At 48.9% G+C, this 19,714-nt stretch overlaps 1 protein-coding gene across 2 annotated transcripts in view; it reads right to left on the bottom strand.

Moving 5' to 3' along the window:
* ex (FERM domain containing expanded) overlaps positions 1-19,714 on the bottom strand; it is a 153,123-nt gene that overhangs the window by 115,571 nt on the left and 17,838 nt on the right. The gene's annotated exons all lie outside the window — the stretch shown is intronic.

Below are 19,714 nucleotides of genomic sequence, written 5' to 3'. Positions count from 1 at the left end.
TTATGGTTCCATCCTGGTGGTGAGGGGGAGATATGGTGCCATCATGGTGGTGAGGGGGAGATATGGTGCCATCATGGTGGTGAGGGGGAGTTATGGTTCCATCATGGTGGTGAGGGGGAGATATGGTGCCATCATGGTGGTGAGGGGGAGTTATGGTTCCATCATGGTGGTGAGGGGGAGTTATGGTTCCATCATGGTGGTGAGGGGAAGTTATGGTGCCATCATGGTGATGAGGAGAGATTATGGTGCCATGGAGGTTATAGTATTATAAAATCGTTAAGTGAAATAGTTCATCAGACTCGATACCATCTCTACAAAGTGTAGCTAGGTTTTACTGGGCTTACATGATAAAAAGCAACATGTAATACATTATCAACATCCTACATAATTGAACCATGACATAAATATGAGATGAAAACAATTTGAAATGATCTATATCTACTTATTATCTATATCTAATTAGTCAACATAAACGTCCTACACAAAATATCCTTAACGTATCTTATGAAGTATGGTATGTTGATGTCATAACTTTACATTTAGCGTTGGGGTGATGTAGATAAAGGTGTAAACAATAACAAAGACAAGCAGACAGTTGCAGGAGAACAAAATAAACACCAGTTGAGCCGAGGATAACACCACCGTCCGTCATCATAGCGGCAGGATCAGCAAAATAATGCCGTCAGGGTATCCATCACCAGCCGGCAGGATAACGCCACCAGCCGGCAGTATAACGCGACCATCCGGATGGATAACACGATCAGTCGGGGAGGATAATGGTACCCGCCGGCCGAATAACGCCACCCCGTCCGGCAGAATAACAGGAGACGGCGGGCGGTGTAGCTGGTGAGGACGGGCGGACGCCCGAGCGTCAGTAGCGATGAGACAAGCGAGGTGGGCGCTGCGTGCCCGGTCGGCCGCGGGACGCCCCAGAGGGCGTGTGTGAAGGCTCGTGTAGGTGCGAGGCCGGCGTACACGGGGTCATGTGTGTGTGTGTGTGTGTGTGTGTGCGCGTGTGCGTGTGTGTGTGTGTGTGCGTGCAGGTGTGGAAGTAACTGGTCATGAGTCAGTGCGTCGGAATGCTAGGATCATGACACCGGGCCAAGACTCGTCCACAACCCTGCACGCCCGGCTTCCCTCCCCAGCCACACATTATACCACTATACGCCCTCCTCCTCCCCCCCCACCACCCCACCCTCTTCCTCCCCCCTCCCCCACCCCAGCCCGGGAGGTCAAGCTGGGTCATCTGTGAGCGACAGTGATGACCATCAAGCCGTCGTAGAATACCAGCGGGGTCAGATTCCGTGCCAACCCGCCGACCAAGTCAAGGTCAAGTGCAGAGAAACAAACAAACACAACAGACACTTGTTGCGTTTCATCCCACCCAGTTCCTCGCAAATTGTTGTTTGTTTGTTTTATATATTTATTTATTTTATTTGTGTGATGCAGTTGCGTTGTCTGCGGTTCCAGTGTAAACTGCAGCTGGTGTTTACATAATGAAGTCTGGTTTTTCTGCAGTAATGAGGATGGTAGAGCGGTCCAAGTGCTCACGTCCAGGCTTAAAGAGAGGAGAGGTTTTTCTCTTTTTTTTTTTGAAGTGTTAAAGCTTGAACACCTGACTTCCCGCGCTCGCTCCACTAAACTGTTATGCTTCTCCTGTATTGATGAGGGCTTGTGTAATTACTCAGTATCTGTTTGTAATTACCTATTTGTACTGTACGGAGAGGTGTAATTACTCATTATGTCTGTAATTACCTATTTGTACTGTACGGAGAGGTGTAATTACTCATTATCTGTGTAATTACCTATTTGTACCGTACGAAGAGATGTAATTACCTATTTGTACTGTACAGAAAGGGGTAATTACTCATTGTCTGTGTAATTACCTCTTTGTACCGTACGGAGAGATATAATTACTCATCTGTTTGTAATTACTTATATGTACTGTAAGGAGAGGTGTAATTACTCATTATCTATATGTAATTACTTATTTGTACTGTACGGAGAGGTGTAATTACTCATTATCTATATGTAATTACTTATTTGTACTGTACGGAGAGGTGTAATTATTCACTTCACACCTCTTGAACGTTGTCAAAAAACTGTTCAAGCGTATATTAACTCAGCATTCACATTGTCCACGTTCACTTTATTCCATTCATTCCTCAATCTTACATTATGAAAATACTTCTTTATATATCTTACACATATGTTTTTGTGATCAGTTTCTGAAGTTCATGTCATATCCTCTGATTGTTTTACCATTGTATCTTTCAAAGAATTGTTTACCTTTGGTATCATCAAACTGGTTTCAAGACTAAAAGGATGTGCATACGGGTGTGTGTGTGTGTGTGTGTGTGTGTGTGTGTGTGTGTGTACACGTGCATGTGGTTACTGTTTGTGTGCTACGGAGAGAGAGAGAGTTTTACACTCGTGTTGCCCCGTCTTCTTAACCTTGTATATATATGTACCATGTCTTTACTCCTATGTATACACACACACACACACACACACACACACACACACACACAAGCGCGCGCATTCTAGCCTATGCTAGGTACCCATTCTATCGACCAGCCCTTAGGGGAGGATGAACAGCTGGGTGGACTGTGGATCGGCTGCCGCGACCAGGATTCGAACCCATGCATGCGTGACGGTCATTAGCGTTAACCGCTACACCACGGAGGTGTGTGTGTGTGTGTGTGTGTGTGTGTGTGTATGATGGTCGATCTCTGTATGTAGATGCGTCTGAATAACTTGTATAAACGAATCATGTACCAGAACACCTTAGTCTCATAACCATTGCAATAAGAAAAATAATTATGTCATAATAGCCCTTGAGCAATGTATACTATAATTACATGGATTACCACAAAAAAGCAAACCACAATGTAATTAGTTATATTTATGGCCTGTGGGTCAAGCATGTCGTCTCTTGCAACATACGTCATTGACTGGTGAGAGCAGTGAAGGGGTTCGTATCCTGCCCGTATAGATCGGTCATAAGAACAAAAACAGGATCGAATCGAAAAAGCCATGTTTAGGAACCAGAGCACTGACGTCAACTCCTCCCAGTTGCGTCACTGATGTGTTCATCGACGTGACGTCATCCTTAAGTCATCAGCTTACTGAATATTTATGTTTGTTATGATTATATGACCATCATGTCACAAGGTTAAACTGCTTAACATTTATTAACAAGGTTAACACTGCTTAACACTTATTAACGACGTGGTGGAAGAATTCTAACATTTTGTCCGTTTCATCATTGCCATGATGTTAAGGCCATGTAAGCATCAATATTACCATTATGTCAAGGACATAAAACCATCAATATGACCCATTATCGTTAACACGATACAACCATTAACATGACCTAGTTACCATTAACACACCACGTTACCGTGAGTATTACCGTACGACCATTATGTTTAATACCTTGCAACCCTCAACACTACCATGTTACCATCGTCATGGTGTCATGGTTAGCATTGTGGGCCCTCCCCCCACCCCCCCCCTCGCCACACGAAGACCCGGCTCGAGCCTCAGACCACAACACAGACCACGAGATAACACAACACCCGTGGGAGGAAAAACAAATTAATCCAACCACGCCACCAGGCAACTACTACTGTTGTAAGATCACATCTCTACATCCAAGATCACACATGTAGACTTCTGAGACCACTAAGATCACACCTGGACTACATCAGAAACACCTGCTACGATTACATATATACTCCATCAGACAGACCACTGGCTAAGATCACATCTAAACCGTATTAAGAGAGATCACTACTAAGATCACAGCAGTTCTATATCAGAGAAACTACAACTAGGATCACATCTAGACCACACCAGAGGCCACTACGAGGATCACATCTAGACCACACCAGAGGCCACTACTAGGATCACATCTAGACCACACCAGAGCCCACTACTAGGATCACATCTAGACCACACCTGAGGCCACTACTAGGATCACATCTAGACCACACCAGAGCCCACTACTAGGATCACATCTAGACCACACCAGAGCCCACTACTAGGATCACATCTAGACCACACCTGAGGCCACTACTAGGATCACATCTAGACCACACCAGAGCCCACTACTAGGATCACATCTAGACCACACCAGAGCCCACTACTAGGATCACATCTAGACCACACCAGAGCCCACTACTAGGATCACATCTAGACCACACCAGAGCCCACTACTAGACCACAGCAAGAGCAGTACTTAACATACGTCTTGACTACAGCAAGACCCGAGAGTACCACTTCAGCACTACTATTGGAAAGGTAGGAAGATTATAGGAAGGAGGGAAAGACGAAGAGTAGAAGGGGATTCCACAGTTCTGGTGCTGGAGGGAGGGAGTCAGGTGGGGAGCTTCCCCCACAGTTCAGTAATCCCGATTTCTGGACATTGTTATTCCCTCAGGAGCGTCCGTACTCAGTCTGCGGTCCCGCCCCTCCTCACTCCACACCTCACCATCCCGCCCACTCTCTCCTGACCACACACACACACACACACACACACACACACACACACACACACACACCACTTCCTACATCTGGATCTTCACATTTACTTCATGTCGAGTAAGCGCCTAGAAGTGTGTGTGTGTGTGTGTGTGTGTGTGTGTGTGTGTGTGTGTGTGTGTATGTGTGTGTGTGTGTGCTCCTCTCTCTCTCTCTCTCTCTCTCTCTCTCTCTCTCTCTCTCTCTCTCTCTCTCTCTCTCTCTCTCTCTCTCTCTCTCTCTCTCTCTCATAACATCCCTCAGACATACAGATGAGACCTGCTGGTCCAACCCGTCCGCCTGTTCTCCTCTCTGAACATTCCACAGGCGACCCGCCTCCCACAGCCTGTGTCATTCCACACCCGGTCTCTGGCATTCCAGACCATCCAGTTGTCATCCTCGATCATTCCAGATCACACTCTGTCATTCCAGACAGTCCATTCTCATTCCAGACCATCACCTGTCATTCCGGATCACCCTCTTGTCATTTCAGACAGTCCATTCTCATTCCAGACCATCACCTGTCATTCCAGACCATCACCTGTCATTCCAGACAGTCCATTCTCATTCCAGACAGTCCATTCTCATTCCAGACCATCTTCAGTCATTCCAGATCACCCTCTGTCATTCCAGACAGTCCATTCTCATTCCAGACCATCTTCAGTCATTCCAGATCACCCTCTGTCATTCCAGACAGTCCATTCTCATTCCAGACAGTCCACTGTCATTCCAGATCATCACCTGTCATTCCAGTCAGCCATGATTCCATTGCACACCCACAGTAAAGTCTGGAGATCACAGTGGTTCAGCCACAGACCTAAACTGTACATGCCGCTGACCCGAATCCACTTCGGTCAAATTGGTCAATTTCTCAATCAGACGAAGGAAACAGCTGTGTAATATAAAGAACACTTCAACGTTGTCATGTTTACCTCCCGTAATAACGACGCTCAGTAAAAGGTAAAAGACCTCATACAAGCGACGTACGGTGGATGTAATACGACCTTCCAAGCAAACCAGAGGAGAAAATACACATTACTTGGCTTCTTTAGCACGACGGTCCAGCCCTTGAGCACGACGGTACGACCCTTAACCAAGAGGGTACAACCCGTGAGCACGACGGTACGTTCCTTAATGGTACGGCCCTTGAGCAAGACGGGACGACCCTTAACGGTACGGCCCTTGAGAACGACGGAACGATCCTTAAGCAAGACGGTACGGCCCTTGAGCACGACGGTACGACCCTGAAGCAAGACGGTACAACTCGTGAGCACGACGGTACGATCCTTAACGGTACGGCCCTTGAGCACGACGGTACGACGACCCTGAAGCAAGACGGTACAACCCGTGAGCACGACGGCACGGCCCTTCTTGGCCTGGCTTTTGACCTGACCCCCGCCGTCGTGTCCAGGAGGTCCAAGCTACGATACAACAATAACCATACGTCCAGCCTCCAGGTCACGCTGCCCTAAATACCACGGTATTTCCCGGGGAGTACTGGGGGGGGGGGGGTCAGGGGGGCCTCCCACCACAGCCCCCCCAAGGCCCAGTCACGAGATACAGATCGGCGCCCGGGCCCCGGAGCTCCCCCGACCTACTACATGTCTATCAAGTGTACTCGTGTTCGTCCGGAGGTCTGCGGTAATAGATGGGTGGGTCAACCCCCCCCCCCCCCCCACACACACACACACACAAGTGGATGATGAATGGAATAAGCTGAGTTATGAGGTAGTGATCGTGAACAGCGTACAGAAGTTTAAGAAGTTGTGCGACGGTTTAGAAAGTTCAAGGAGACGCGTGGGGCCCCCACGAGTGTAGATCTCCCTCCCCGAACGGTAAAAATAGGTAATTACAAACAGCCAGTCAAATAGGTGATTACAGGTTAGGCAGTTAAACGTGACACAATGCCCCGATAGTAAAATGATCCATTAGGGAATTAGCTGCAGGTGTGTGTGTGTGTGTGTGTGTGTGTGTGTGTGTGTGTGTGTGTGTGTGTGAGGGAGTTAAGAATCGACCTTGCCCTTACCTATAGCCAGAACCCCACATCAGGAGAATGCTAAAGGGGACAAATTGTCTGCTGGTAGATATCTGGACAACATTGTTACAGAGCTGCGTTACAGGGGAAAGGTTTTGTGACTGCAAGATCTCGTCCAGAGTAAAAGAAAGACCCAGGGATGATCTACCTAACCTTTATAAAGTTTGAAGTACAGTTCAGTAACGTCAACAATGAACAGTTCTTCCTCATACGCTGGGATAGGACAGCAGACCATAACACGAGCAGCAAACTCGTTTTAAAAGGATGTCAAGAAATGTGATGGTAGTGTACGAGTAGTGGATGAATGGCGTACAACCGAGTGATGTAACTGTGGATGTGGAGAGCATAATGGGTTCTTAAAGAAATTGTATTATAAAGTTCAATAGATAGGGCCCCCACGAGTGTAGAATGTCCTCCCCTTATAGTACAGATAAGCAATTACACACACACACACACACACACACACACACACACACACACACACACACACACACGGGGTCGTTGGCCAGGCGGGCACGAGAGACAGACACAAACATCCCTCAAAAACACGGCCGCTCTTGGCATTCCGTGCTGATGACGTCACAGCCAGAGCCCCCCGCCGCCTAGCGTCCAGCCTAGGTGTCGTAGAGGGTCGTCCCTATCTGGCGTAGAGGGTCGTCCCTAGCTGGCGCAGAGGGTCCGTCTTTAGGTGGCGTAGCGGGGTCGTCCCTAAGTGGTGTAGGTGGTCGTCTGTAGGTGGTGTAGGTGGTCATTCGGTGCTGTTAGTATAAATACAGTCTCTCTGACGATGTAGATAGTTGTAGTTAGTGTAGGTGGCTCTTGTGTGGTGTAGGTGTCAGGTGTAGGTGATGCGTGAGAGATGCAGGTGGCTCTGGCTAGACGATGGTGATGGTGAGGTGATTGCTAGGTGGTCAGTCTGTAGTGTAAGTGGGAGAGCTGGTTATCAGGTGAAACGGACGGTTGTTAGGTGGTGCAGGTTGTGGGAGAGTTGTGAGTGTAGTGGTATGGGAGTGGAGGTGTTTGTCCGTATAGATAATAGGTGTAGGTGGGACCTAATAAATAGCACGTTGGTGGCCAGCAGGTGGCGTGGGCGTTGGGTAAGTGGTGTCATTTGTGGTGGCTCTGTGGTACAGGTGATGAGAAGACACTGTAGGTGGTAGGTGGGTGATGTAGGTGACTCCCACTGATGAGTGGGTGGTCCCATTATTCCACTTCGAGTTTTGAGGGTCAGGTTAAAGGCCTGGCCATCATACCCAAGGGTCGTACCGTCGTGTTCCAGGGTCGTGCGTACCGTCGTGCTCAAGGGTTCGCACCGTCGTCTTCCAGGGTCGTACCGTCGAGCTCAAGGGTCCTACTGTCGTGCTCCAAAGTCGTACCGTCGTGCTCAAGGGTTCGTACCGTCGTGCTCAAGGGTTCGTACCGTCGTGCTCTAAGGATCACCGTACAAAGGAACACTGCTCGCCCCTCCTGCTGTCTCCTGTCTTCAACCACAACATTTGAAATCCTTCAGCCGACCGCCCTTAGTCGTGTGCGATACCTTGATGTAAGTGGTCGTTCGTCTGCCTTCCTCTGTCCCCCTTCGTAACTTCTCCTCTTCCTGGAGTCTGCCGAGGAGTGTACACCATCAGAGACGCCCAGCCCGAGGTTCGTGTTATGTATGGCCTGGCCCCCTGAAGTGTGAACGTTGTTGTCTGGGTGTGGGGTAAGGAAAGATGTGCACTGTAGTAGTGTGTACCGACGCTGGTCACTGATAAGGTCTCTTCAAGGCTCTTCTCCTCCTCTTGTCGGTTCTTCCTCAAGTGCTTTTCTTATCTCTATCGATCTTTTTTTTTTCTTTTCTTCTAAATCTTGCGAGTGCTTTATGAACATTTCCGAACCTGGCTTGACTGAGTCTGGACTACAGTGACCTCCTCCATGGTCGGCCAGCACACCTGCAGGTGATGCTCCCATCGACAGACGTAAGAGATTTTGCAGTTCATTCTTATCCTTCGTTTTCTGAAGTGACTCACACGTGAAAGGAAAATGGGATATGAGGAGGGGAATGCAGGTATTAAAGAGCGTTTTAGGTGTTGGTAAACCTCTAAAGTTAGAGAGGTTGTTAGAAGAGGGGAAGACGAAAGAAGGAAGAGAATTCCACTGCCTAACTGTTCAAGGGTAAAACGAGGATTCCTAACGGTCCATCCTCGTGTGGCTGGTCTCCGCACATAAACTGTGGGAAGCAACAGGAAGGCGCGTATTAATCACAAACAGAGGCGGAGCAAGGCGGAACCTTGCGGTATCCACGAGTCAAACGTAACAACAGGAATACATTCCCTGAGACTACTCCCCCCCCCCCCCCCCCCCGTTATTTTCCGTAAGACGACCATCCCGGAATGTGCCAAATGCCAACTAACCTTCCGTGCGGAAAATCATAGAAAAAAAAAGTCATGAGCAAGTGAATTAGTGGCGAGGTGGTGGTGGCGAGGTGAAGCGGGTAGTGGAATGGAGAGAGTAGCCGCTAGTAATGTTAGGTGGGTACCACGACTGCTACGTGATGTAGACTGTCGTCGCTACATTCTACAGGGATGAGGCGTAGGTGGGGTAGTAGACGACACCTCTATCTATCTACCCCAGAATCTCTACATCATCTCCCAAGTTCGTGTCATCTATCATGTCTTTCTTGAAGGAGATCAACACACACACACACACACACACACACACACACACACACACGTCAGCTGAGCGTGGTGGCAAGTGCAAGGGTTGGAACCCCTCGGGACGGGATGAACGCTGGGCATAGCGTCTCTCGTATGTCCAGGCTCCGAGGGGCTGAGTTGGCTGTTTCCATTTCTAGGTCTTCGAATGCTCAGCTCCTCACATGAACGGGCATAATATCACTTTCCTTCACACAGTGAAACTGCAGAGGGAATAAGACCCAGCATAAGGTACGCCTTAGAGGAAAATAACCCATGACCATTAACATAACGACTCTGATTGATTACCGTTACGATTACTTTGACCATGTAATCAATTACATTATCATTTTTCATAGCATGGATGGCAAGAACGTACATCAGATTGGAGAAATGGAATTGCGAAAGCGTAGAGGAAAATGAGACGGTGGTTCGTTTGTCTTATACATATATATATATATATATATATATATATATATATATATATATATATATATAGATAGATAGATAGAGAGAGAGAGAGAGAGAGAGAGAGAGAGAGAGAGAGAGAGAGAGAGAGAGAGAGAGAGAGAGAGAGAGAGAGAGAGAGAGAGAGGTTGGTGTGGCTGTAGGAAATGGCCAGGTTCCGCTCCTCCGTGTTTCTGACCCCACCACCATGGCTCTGTGAGTCAGGTGGTCTAGTAGTGTAGAACTCCCCCCCACCCCAAGCTTATCGCTTAATGTCGTGGCTGTATCACTGCCGCAGATAACGCCTTATCAACCATAAACAGCATTCCTTCCTGAACACTCACTGCCCCATCATCGCCCCCTCTCTCCCTCTCCTCTCCCACGGGCGTGGTTGTGGGCGGCTTCTGGTAGAGGGACAGCCTGGATGTGGGGGGGTTCTATTAGAGGGATAACCTGGATGGAGGAGGGGCGGGTTTGGTAGTGGGACAGTTTGGTTGTGTGGGTTCTGGTAGTTGGTCAGTCTGGTTGTGGGCGGGTTCTGGTAGAGGGATAGCCTGGATGTGGGTGGGTTCTGGTAATGGGACAGTCTGGTGTGGCCGGGTTCTGGTAGAAGGACAGTCTGGTTGTGGCCGGGTTCTGGTAGAGGGACAGCTTGGCTGTGTGGGTTCTGGTAGTGGGTCAGTCTGGTTGTGGGCCGGTTCTGGTTCAGGGACAGTCTGTTTTTATTTTTGTAGACGGGACTGTCTGGTTGTGGAGGTTCCTATGGACGGGACTGTCTGGTTGTGGGGGTTCCTATGGACGGGACTGTCTGGTTGTGGGGGTTCCTATGGACGGGACTGTCTGGTTGTGGGGGTTCCTATGGACGGGACTGTCTGGTTGTGGGGGTTCCTATGGACGGGACTGTCTGGTTGTGGGGGTTCCTATGGACGGGACTGTCTGGTTGTGGAGGTTCCTATGGACGGGACTGTCTGGTTGTGGGGGTTCCTATGGACGGGACTGTCTGGTTGTCGTGGGTTCCTATGGACGGGACTGTCTGGTTGTGGGGGTTCCTATGGACGGGACTGTCTGGTTGTGGGGGTTCATATGGACGGGACTGTCTGGTTGTGGGGGTTCCTATGGACGGGACTGTCTGGTTGTCGTGGGTTCCTATGGACGGGACTGTCTGGTTGTGGGGGTTCCTATGGACGGGACTGTCTGGTTGTGGGGGTTCATATGGACGGGACTGTCTGGTTGTGGAGGTTCCTATGGACGGGACTGTCTGGTTGTGGGGGTTCCTATGGACGGGACTGTCTGGTTGTGGGGGTTCCTATGGACGGGACTGTCTGGTTGTGGGGGTTCATATGGACGGGAGTGTCTGGTTGTGGGGGTTCCTATGGACGGGACTGTCTGGTTGTGGGGGTTCCTATGGACGGGACTGTCTGGTTGTGGGGGTCATATTGGGTCATTGATAATATGGTTTCAGGCTTTATCGTGAAGATTGTTGCCGTAGCAGTTGTAGTTGTGGGTGTTGTATCAGTACATGTGGTTGGGCTAGTTATAGAGGTTGTAGACAGAGTCAGTTCGTAGCTATTGTAGGGGGTACCTCTGTAGATGTAGTAGTGGATAACCTTTCAGTAGATGTAGGTGTATGTGTTCTAGTGGCTGTGGTTGTTGAGGGAGTTGAGTTAGATGGAGGGGTTGTGGTCGATGTTGTAGTTCTAAATGATGTTCCAGTTGCTAATGTTGTAGCTGTGTTAAGAGTTGTTGATGGTAATGGATCATGGATGTTAACAATTGATGATGATGGTCCGTGGATGTTTAACATTGCTGATGATGGTCCGTGGATGTTAACACTGATGCTGATTATGGTCCCTGGATGTTAACATGGTTGATCGTCCCTCAGATGTTAAAATTGCTGCTGACGGTAAAGTGAATCCAAGATATTAAAAAAAAACTTTCGTGTGTGTGTGTGTGTGTGTGTGTGTGTGTGTGTGTGTGTGTGTGTGTGTTCTCCGGGGCTGTGATGTCAACAGAACATCCCTGGTCGACCCCAGCAGGAGTCGAACCCGGACCCTCCGCCTCAGTTGTCTCGTATGACCACCACACACACACACACACACACACACACACACACACACACTTGGAACACTTTTACTCACTCTCCTCCCTTCCTCCCTCACCTCCAGTAATCCTCGAAGTGACACCCCGCCTCTCTACACTACAAGTCTCGAGTGTGAGGTGTTACTCCTCCTCGAGGTGACGGCATGACAGCCTTGACCTCCCTCATATGGTAATGGTACACATTTTTCTCAGCATTCGCCTCTCGTCTCCTCCTTCCCCCCTTTGATAGAGAGAGAGAGAGACACTCTCCTGTTGTGGAATGAGCGGCCTCCTGACCTTGAGGTAGGCGAGGGGAAGAGCAGATGTTCCAGTAGCCACCAAGAATGCCAGGGCCCGCCCCCCCCCCGCGCCCCGTCACAGGACGCGGTAATTGTCCTGAGGTGCGAAAACGGTGTTAGTTTTGAGCAGGTAACCTAGATCCTCGGGTGCGTGACGCGCAAGGGGGCGGGGGGGAGGGGTGTGTCCGCATCCCCGGCGCCTCGGCTTCGTTTTCTACAGTCTGAAAAAAAAAAAAAATTCCCCGCGAGCGGCTCGTCGTCCCGGAGAGTCCATCCGCCGACGACGTGACGCACACACCACACCCCCACACACACACCCTCAAGACCCGCGGAGACGGTGTAGGAACAAGACGGGACGATCGGCGGCGAAAACCGCTGGGCAGCGCGCCGCCCTCAGCGGAAGCCGAGGTATCGGCCAGGGTTCCGGACGCGGTAACCCCCTGCAGCGAGACACAATGGCCGACCGTCCGCCATGCCACCGCCCCCGCCACCCGTGCGCGGCCAAAACCACATTTTTTTCTTCCCTTTTTTTTTTTTTAAATGACTTCGGCCCCTTTTCCCGAGGGACCCGAGGGCCGGCTACGGGGCGCGGTGATCACCGAGGCCCATATACCCGGCAAGCAGCGGCCGCGGCAGGAGTAAAACCCCCCCGGGGGGGGGGGGGGGTGGAATGTGCGTGTGTGGCCCGTCAGGATCGTCCGCTGGCCAGAGGAATGCGATGCGGGGCCGGGGTCACTTTGAGCGAGGTCAGGCGGCCCCCAACTCAACCGTATCGTATGACGCACAGATATGCGCCCACCTTCATTTTTAATCATTTAATTCATAGTCTACATCCACGGACGTAGCTTCTGTTGTGTGTGTGTGTGGGGGGGGGGAGGGGGGGGTGAACCACCAGCAGCAGCAGCAGCTGGGCGGAATTGGCGGGAAGGGAATAGAGGGGTGGGGGAGGGGAGGGGAGGGTAGGTTAAGACACGTCGAGGGTGAGGGTGAGGGAGAGAGGGGGAATGAGGAGATTACGACTATGGGATTGACGCCTTGTGCAGGACGGAGGGGGGGGGGGGGGTGTTGTGGTACGACCCTCGTGTGCACGAGGGGATGACCCACTGGATTGTGACGACCTTCCCTTTCGACCTGACCATTTGAAGGTCAGGTCAAAAAGCCAGACCATTTTACCCATGGGTCGGTTAATGGTCCCGCCGTCGTGCTCGAGGGTCGCACCGTCGTGCTCAAGGGTCGCACCGTCGTGTTCGAGGGTCGTACCGTTGTGCTCAAGGGTCGTACCGTCGTGTTCGAGGGTCGTACCGTCGTGCTCAAGGGTCGTACCGTCGCGGTGAATACGTTAAGTGAAAAGAGAGACAGGAATTTGAACAAGTGTTGATATATATATATATATATATATATATATATATATATATATATATATATATATATATATATGTCTCGGGTACAGATCTCTCTCACACGTATACACAATAACGGTTTGACAAAATCTCTACATTACGAGACCTGTGGTATTTACGAGACTTGTGGCATTACGAGACCTGTGGTATTACGAGACCTGTGGTATTACGAGACCTGTGGCATTACGAGACCTGTGGCATTACGAGACCTGTGGTATTACGAGACCTGTGGCATTACGAGACCTGTGGCATTACGAGACCTGTGGTATTACGAGACCTGTGGCATTACGAGACCTGTGGTATTACGAGACCTGTGGTATTACAAGACCTGTGGTATTACGAGACCTGTGGCATTACGAGACCTGTGGTATTACGAGACCTGTGGCATTACGAGACCTGTGGCATTACGAGACCTGTGGTATTACAAGACCTGTGGTATTACGAGACCTGTGGTATTACGAGACCTGTGGCATTACGAGACCTGTGGCATTACGAGACCTGTGGTATTACGAGACCTGTGGTATTACAAGACCTGTGGTATTACGAGACCTGTGGCATTACGAGACCTGTGGTATTACGAGACCTGTGGCATTACGAGACCTGTGGTATTACGAGACCTGTGGCATTACGAGACCTGTGGTATTACGAAACCTGTGGTATTTACGAGACCTGTGGCATTACGAGACCTGTGGCATTACGAGACCTGTGGCATTACGAGACCTGTGGTATTACGAAACCTGTGGTATTTACGAGACCTGTGGCATTACGAGACCTGTGGCATTACGAGACCTGTGGTATTACGAGACCTGTGGCATTACGAGACCTGTGGCATTACGAGACCTGTGGTATTATGAGACCTGTGGTACGTACCGAGGGACGCGCAACAGAAGACGTAACTCGTCTTCCTCATTCATGTCTCGTCTTCCTCATTCATGTCTCGTCTTCCTCGTTCGTGTCTCGTGATTTCCCGCCGGCACTGATCCCCTGGTATGTTTCCGTCTGAACCTGGCATTGCAACATGATATTAATAGGCGACCTATTACACTTAACACTATTTTAAGAGGCATCGTAAAATTGTAATACGTTGCTAAGCTGCCTGTTACTGTAACACATCAGAAATAGGCAGCCTGTCACTCTAACACGTTATTAATGGCCAGCCTATTACTCAACCACGATGTTAATAGGCAGCCTATTACCCAACCACGAGATTAATAGGCAGCCTATTACTTTAACACGATAATGGGCAGTATGTTTACCACGGTATTTATAAACAGCCTATTATTCTACCACGATATCAATAGGCAGCCTATTACTTTAACACGATAATGGGCAGTATGTTTACCACGGTATTAATAAGCAGCCTATTATTCTACCACGATATCAATAGGCAGCCTATTACTTTAACACGATAATAGGCAGCCTATGACTCTTAACACGATAATAGGCTGCCTATTTACCACGATACTGAAAGGCAATTAATTCCAGCGTTCAATGACCCAATTCACGTGAACTACATTTAATTGGGCAACCCATTTATCGTAATACTGAACCCCCATACGATTTTTGGGGGTTATGGGATCCCTATTTAACCATCAGTATGTGTCACTGATTATCACGTAACTATAAAGCTTTATCTATAAAGTTATTCTATCATCATCATCCACTTTATCTATAAAGTTATTCTATCATCATCATCCACTTTATCTATAAAGTTATTTTATCATCATCATCCACTTTATCTATAAAGTCACTCTATCATCATCATCCACTTTATCTATAAAGTTATTCTATCATCATCATCCACTTTATCTATAAAGTTATTCTATCATCATCATCCACTTTATCTATAAAGTCACTCTATCATCATCATCCACTTTATGTATAAAGTCACTCTATTATCATCATCCACTTTATCTATAAAGTCACTCTATTATCATCATCCACTTTATCTATAAAGTTATTCTATCATCATCATCCACTTTATCTATAAAGTTACTCTATCATCATCATCCACTTTATCTATAAAGTCACTCTATTATCATCATCCACTTTATCTATAAAGTTATTCTATCATCATCATCCACTTTATCTATAAAGTCACTCTATTATCATCATCCACTTTATCTATAAAGTCACTCTATTATCATCATCCACTTTATCTATAAAGTTACTCTATCATCATCATCCACTTTATCTATAGAATTGTTTTCGGTTCCTTTAGTGTTCATTTAGTAGAGGTGGGGGGGGGTCGTCTCCTTGGTATGGTGTGGTGATAAGGGTTTACCTTCCCTCTCTCTCTTCAGAATCCTCAACCTTACCTCTCTCGTGTTGGGCTGAGTTAAAGAGGTTATATGTACCTTTCTGTGGCATACCTAATAGGGTATACCTGCTCTGCTGTAAGTGTGGTTTTTTGTTTTCCTTTTTTATTCATTGAAATCCAAACTGTTTGTTTTTTTTTGAAGGAATTTATGGTTTATATATCTACCAGATTTTTTTTTTTTTAATTCATTGGCCAAAAAACTCGTGCGGTATTGTCTTCCACACACAGACACACACAGACACACACACACACACACACACACACACCACCACCACTCCATGTAAGCAACACAAGCGTGTCAATAGACGATAGAACAATAGAACAGTCCTGTATTCGCCTCCTCGCCCAACATAAGAGCCCATCCTCGCCTCATTGACGGCATTGGAGAATTCATACACAGCGACCCATTCCTAACATCCTTATTACACAATAGAAAATGGGGTCCCGACATCTCAGCAGTACTACACTCCTCTCTCTCACACCACCTCAGAGTGTTCACACACACACACACACACCTTTTTGATCATTCTTATTCCATAAGTTGTTTACACTCCGCTAATTCTCTCTCTCTCTCTCTCTCTCTCTCTCTCTCTCTCTCTCTCTCTCTCTCTCTCTCTCTCTCTCTCTCTCTCTCTTCAACCGCGGGAGAATCTTATTCATTCTTAACAAGGTCTTCAGCACCAAGCCTCATTACGTCTGCCGCCGGAAACGCCACACGTTTTCCGACACTGGGTCGTCTTTAAGTTCCGTCGAGCAGACTCGATTTTGGGGGAAAAGCACTGGGAGCGAACACTGGCCGGACGGGATCCATGGGTTACGTCCCGGAAGCCACGCCCTGTCTCCATTCCTCGTGATATCCGTTTCTTTTTCGATATATTTTGAACAAACCTGTAAACTTGTGCCGGGTCGGCTGGTCTCCCCTCCCCCCCCATCATCATCATCATCATTATCGACCCCCCCTCCCTCCCCCGCCCCCCTCCCCTGAGTAATGAGGTGAGACTAATTGGACAATCACTTAACGTACATTCCCTATCGTCTTAGATATTAGAGGTACATTTTTACCTGGTGGTGCGAGCGTCTTAAGACCACCTTTACCTTACGACCTTACTACCCTCCTCCTCCCCACGGAATACATTTGTATGTTTGTCGTTATCTGACGTGTGTGTTCTGGCGGTGTGTGCAAGGGGGGGCTGGGGCAGGACACACACATACACACACACACACACACACACACACACACACACACACGCATCAGGGTTTAACGAAGGATTCAACGATTCATCCCGCGTTGATCTCGTTCGAATATCGTCTCGCTTTTTCGCCACGTCCCCCCCCCCCTCCCCCCAGCCCCCAGACGATGAAGCGCGAGTCTTGACTACGTGACTTCAACTACAGCTGACACACGCGTACAACTGTAGCTTCCAATATTGTTCACTCCCTGCCCATCACTTCGGCTTTGACGTAATTGGGTTCCCTATTTCCACCCATCGATGGGTACCCTATTTCCACCCATCGATGGGTACCCTATTTCCACCCATCAATGGGTTCCCTATTTCCACCCATCAATAGGTACCCTATTTCCACCCATCAATGGGTTCCCTATTTCCACCCATCAATAGGTACCCTATTTCCACCCATCGATGGGTACCCTATTTCCACCCATCAATAGGTACCCTATTTCCACCCATCTATAGGTACCCTATTTCCACCCATCAATGGGTACCCTATTTTCACCCATCGATGGGTACCCTATTTCCACCCATCAATAGGTACCCTATTTCCACCCATCAATAGGTACCCTATTTCCACCCATCAATGGGTACCCTATTTCCACCCATCAATGGGTACCCTATTTCCACCCATCATTGGGTACCCTATTTCCACCCATCAATAGGTACCCTATTTCCACCCATCAATAGGTACCCTATTTCCACCCATCATTGGGTACCCTATTTCCACCCATCAATAGGTACCCTATTTCCACCCATCAATGGGTACCCTATTTCCACCCATCATTGGGTTCCCTATTTCCACCCATCAATGAGTTAATGTAGTTCTCACACAGTGCTACCTGCTTGCCAATTCCTCAAATTCTTTTGCAATATACCTATTTTTTTTTTTTTTCTTGTTCTGCATTATCTCTTATCCAGTTTGGTAGGTCAACCACGTGTCTTGAACCCGTTCTAAAATGAAGAGGAGCCACTGCTGTGTATCTTCTCTCCCGTAGTGGTGTTGATGATGGTGGTGTGTGTGTGTGTGTGTGTGTGTGTGTGTGTGTGTGTGTGTGTGTGTGTGTGTGTGTGTGTGTATGCAAACACAGCCAGCTTCTCTACTGTAGCGGGGAACATTTCCCTACCACCTTTGTCTTTCCCTCTTTCTTTCCCTCCACAACATTTTTGATCTTATGATGATGTGGCGTGTTCGCTGGTGTGCCCCGAGAGAGAGAGAGAGAGAGAGAGAGAGAGAGAGAGAGAGAGAGAGAGAGAGAGAGAGAGAGAGAGAGAGAGCGGGGTAGGGCGCGGCAGGAGGTGGGAAGGAGTGCCTCTGGTCACTTGCCATGTTGGGCGAACATCAGGAATGTGATTCACGCTAGCTCATATAAAGGACCCCAGCCACACCCAGCCTCCCAGGACACTCCCCTCTTCCTGCCCAGCCTCCCAGGACACTCCCCTCTTCCTGCCCAGCCTCCCAGGACACTCCCCTCTTCCTGCCCACCCTTCCAGGACACTCCCCTCTTCCTGCCCACCCTCCCAGGACACTCCCCTCCCAGGACAGAAAGTCAACAGGCCTAAAGATAATCAACAGTGACAGAAATAATCAACAGTACCTGGGTTAATGAAAAATGCCATGGGTAATCAACAGTGCCTGGGGTAATCAACAGTGCCAGGGGTAACCAACAGTGCCAGGGGTAATCAACAGTGCCAGGGGTAACCAATAGTGCCACGGGTAACCAACAGTGCCTGGGGTAATCAACAGTGCCTGGGGTAACCAACAGTGCCAGGGGTAACCAACAGTGCCAGGGGTAATCAACAGTGCCAGGGGTAACCAATAGTGCCACGGGTAACCAACAGTGCCTGGGGTAACCAATAGTGCCACGGGTAACCAACAGTGCCAAGGGTAATCAACAGTGCCTGGGGTAACCAACAGTGCCTGGGGTAATCAACAGTGTCAGGGGTAACCAACAGTGCCTGGGGTAATCAACAGTGCCAGGGGTAATCAACAGTGCCTGGGGTAACCAACAGTGCCAGGGGTAACCAACAGTGCCAGGGGTAACCAACAGTGCCAGGGGTAACCAACAGTGTCAGGGGTAACCAACAGTGCCTGGGGTAATCAACAGTGCCTGGGGTAACCAACAGTGCCAGGGGTAACCAACAGTGTCAGGGGTAACCAACAGTGCCTGGGGTAACCAACAGTGCCAGGGGTAACCAACAGTGCCAGGGGTAACCAACAGTGCCTGGGGTAACCAACAGTGTCAGAGGTAACCAACAGTGCCAAGGGTAACCAACAGTGTCAGGGGTAACCAACAGTGCCTGGGGTAACCAACAGTGTCAGGGGTAACCAACAGTGCCAGGGGTAACCAACAGTGTCAGAGGTAACCAACAGTGCCAGGGGTAACCAACAGTGCCAGGGGTAATCAACAGTGCCTGGGGTAACCAACAGTGCCAGGGGTAATCAACAGTGCCTGGGGTAACCAACAGTGTCAGAGGTAACCAACAGTGCCAGGGGTAACCAACAGTGCCAGGGGTAACCAACAGTGCCAGGGGTAACCAACAGTGCCTGGGGTAACCAACAGTGTCAGGGGTAACCAACAGTGCCAGGGGTAACCAACAGTGCCTGGGGTAACCAACAGTGTCAGAGGTAACAGTGCCAGAGATGATCCACGATGTCTTGGATGATCAAATGGCAGATAATGAACAATATATAACCAACAGTGCCAA

This window comes from Panulirus ornatus, chromosome 27, assembly GCF_036320965.1.
Source record: "Panulirus ornatus isolate Po-2019 chromosome 27, ASM3632096v1, whole genome shotgun sequence".
In the NCBI taxonomy this organism is placed as follows: domain Eukaryota; kingdom Metazoa; phylum Arthropoda; class Malacostraca; order Decapoda; family Palinuridae; genus Panulirus; species Panulirus ornatus.
This window is presented reverse-complemented; position numbering and strand designations above follow the sequence as displayed.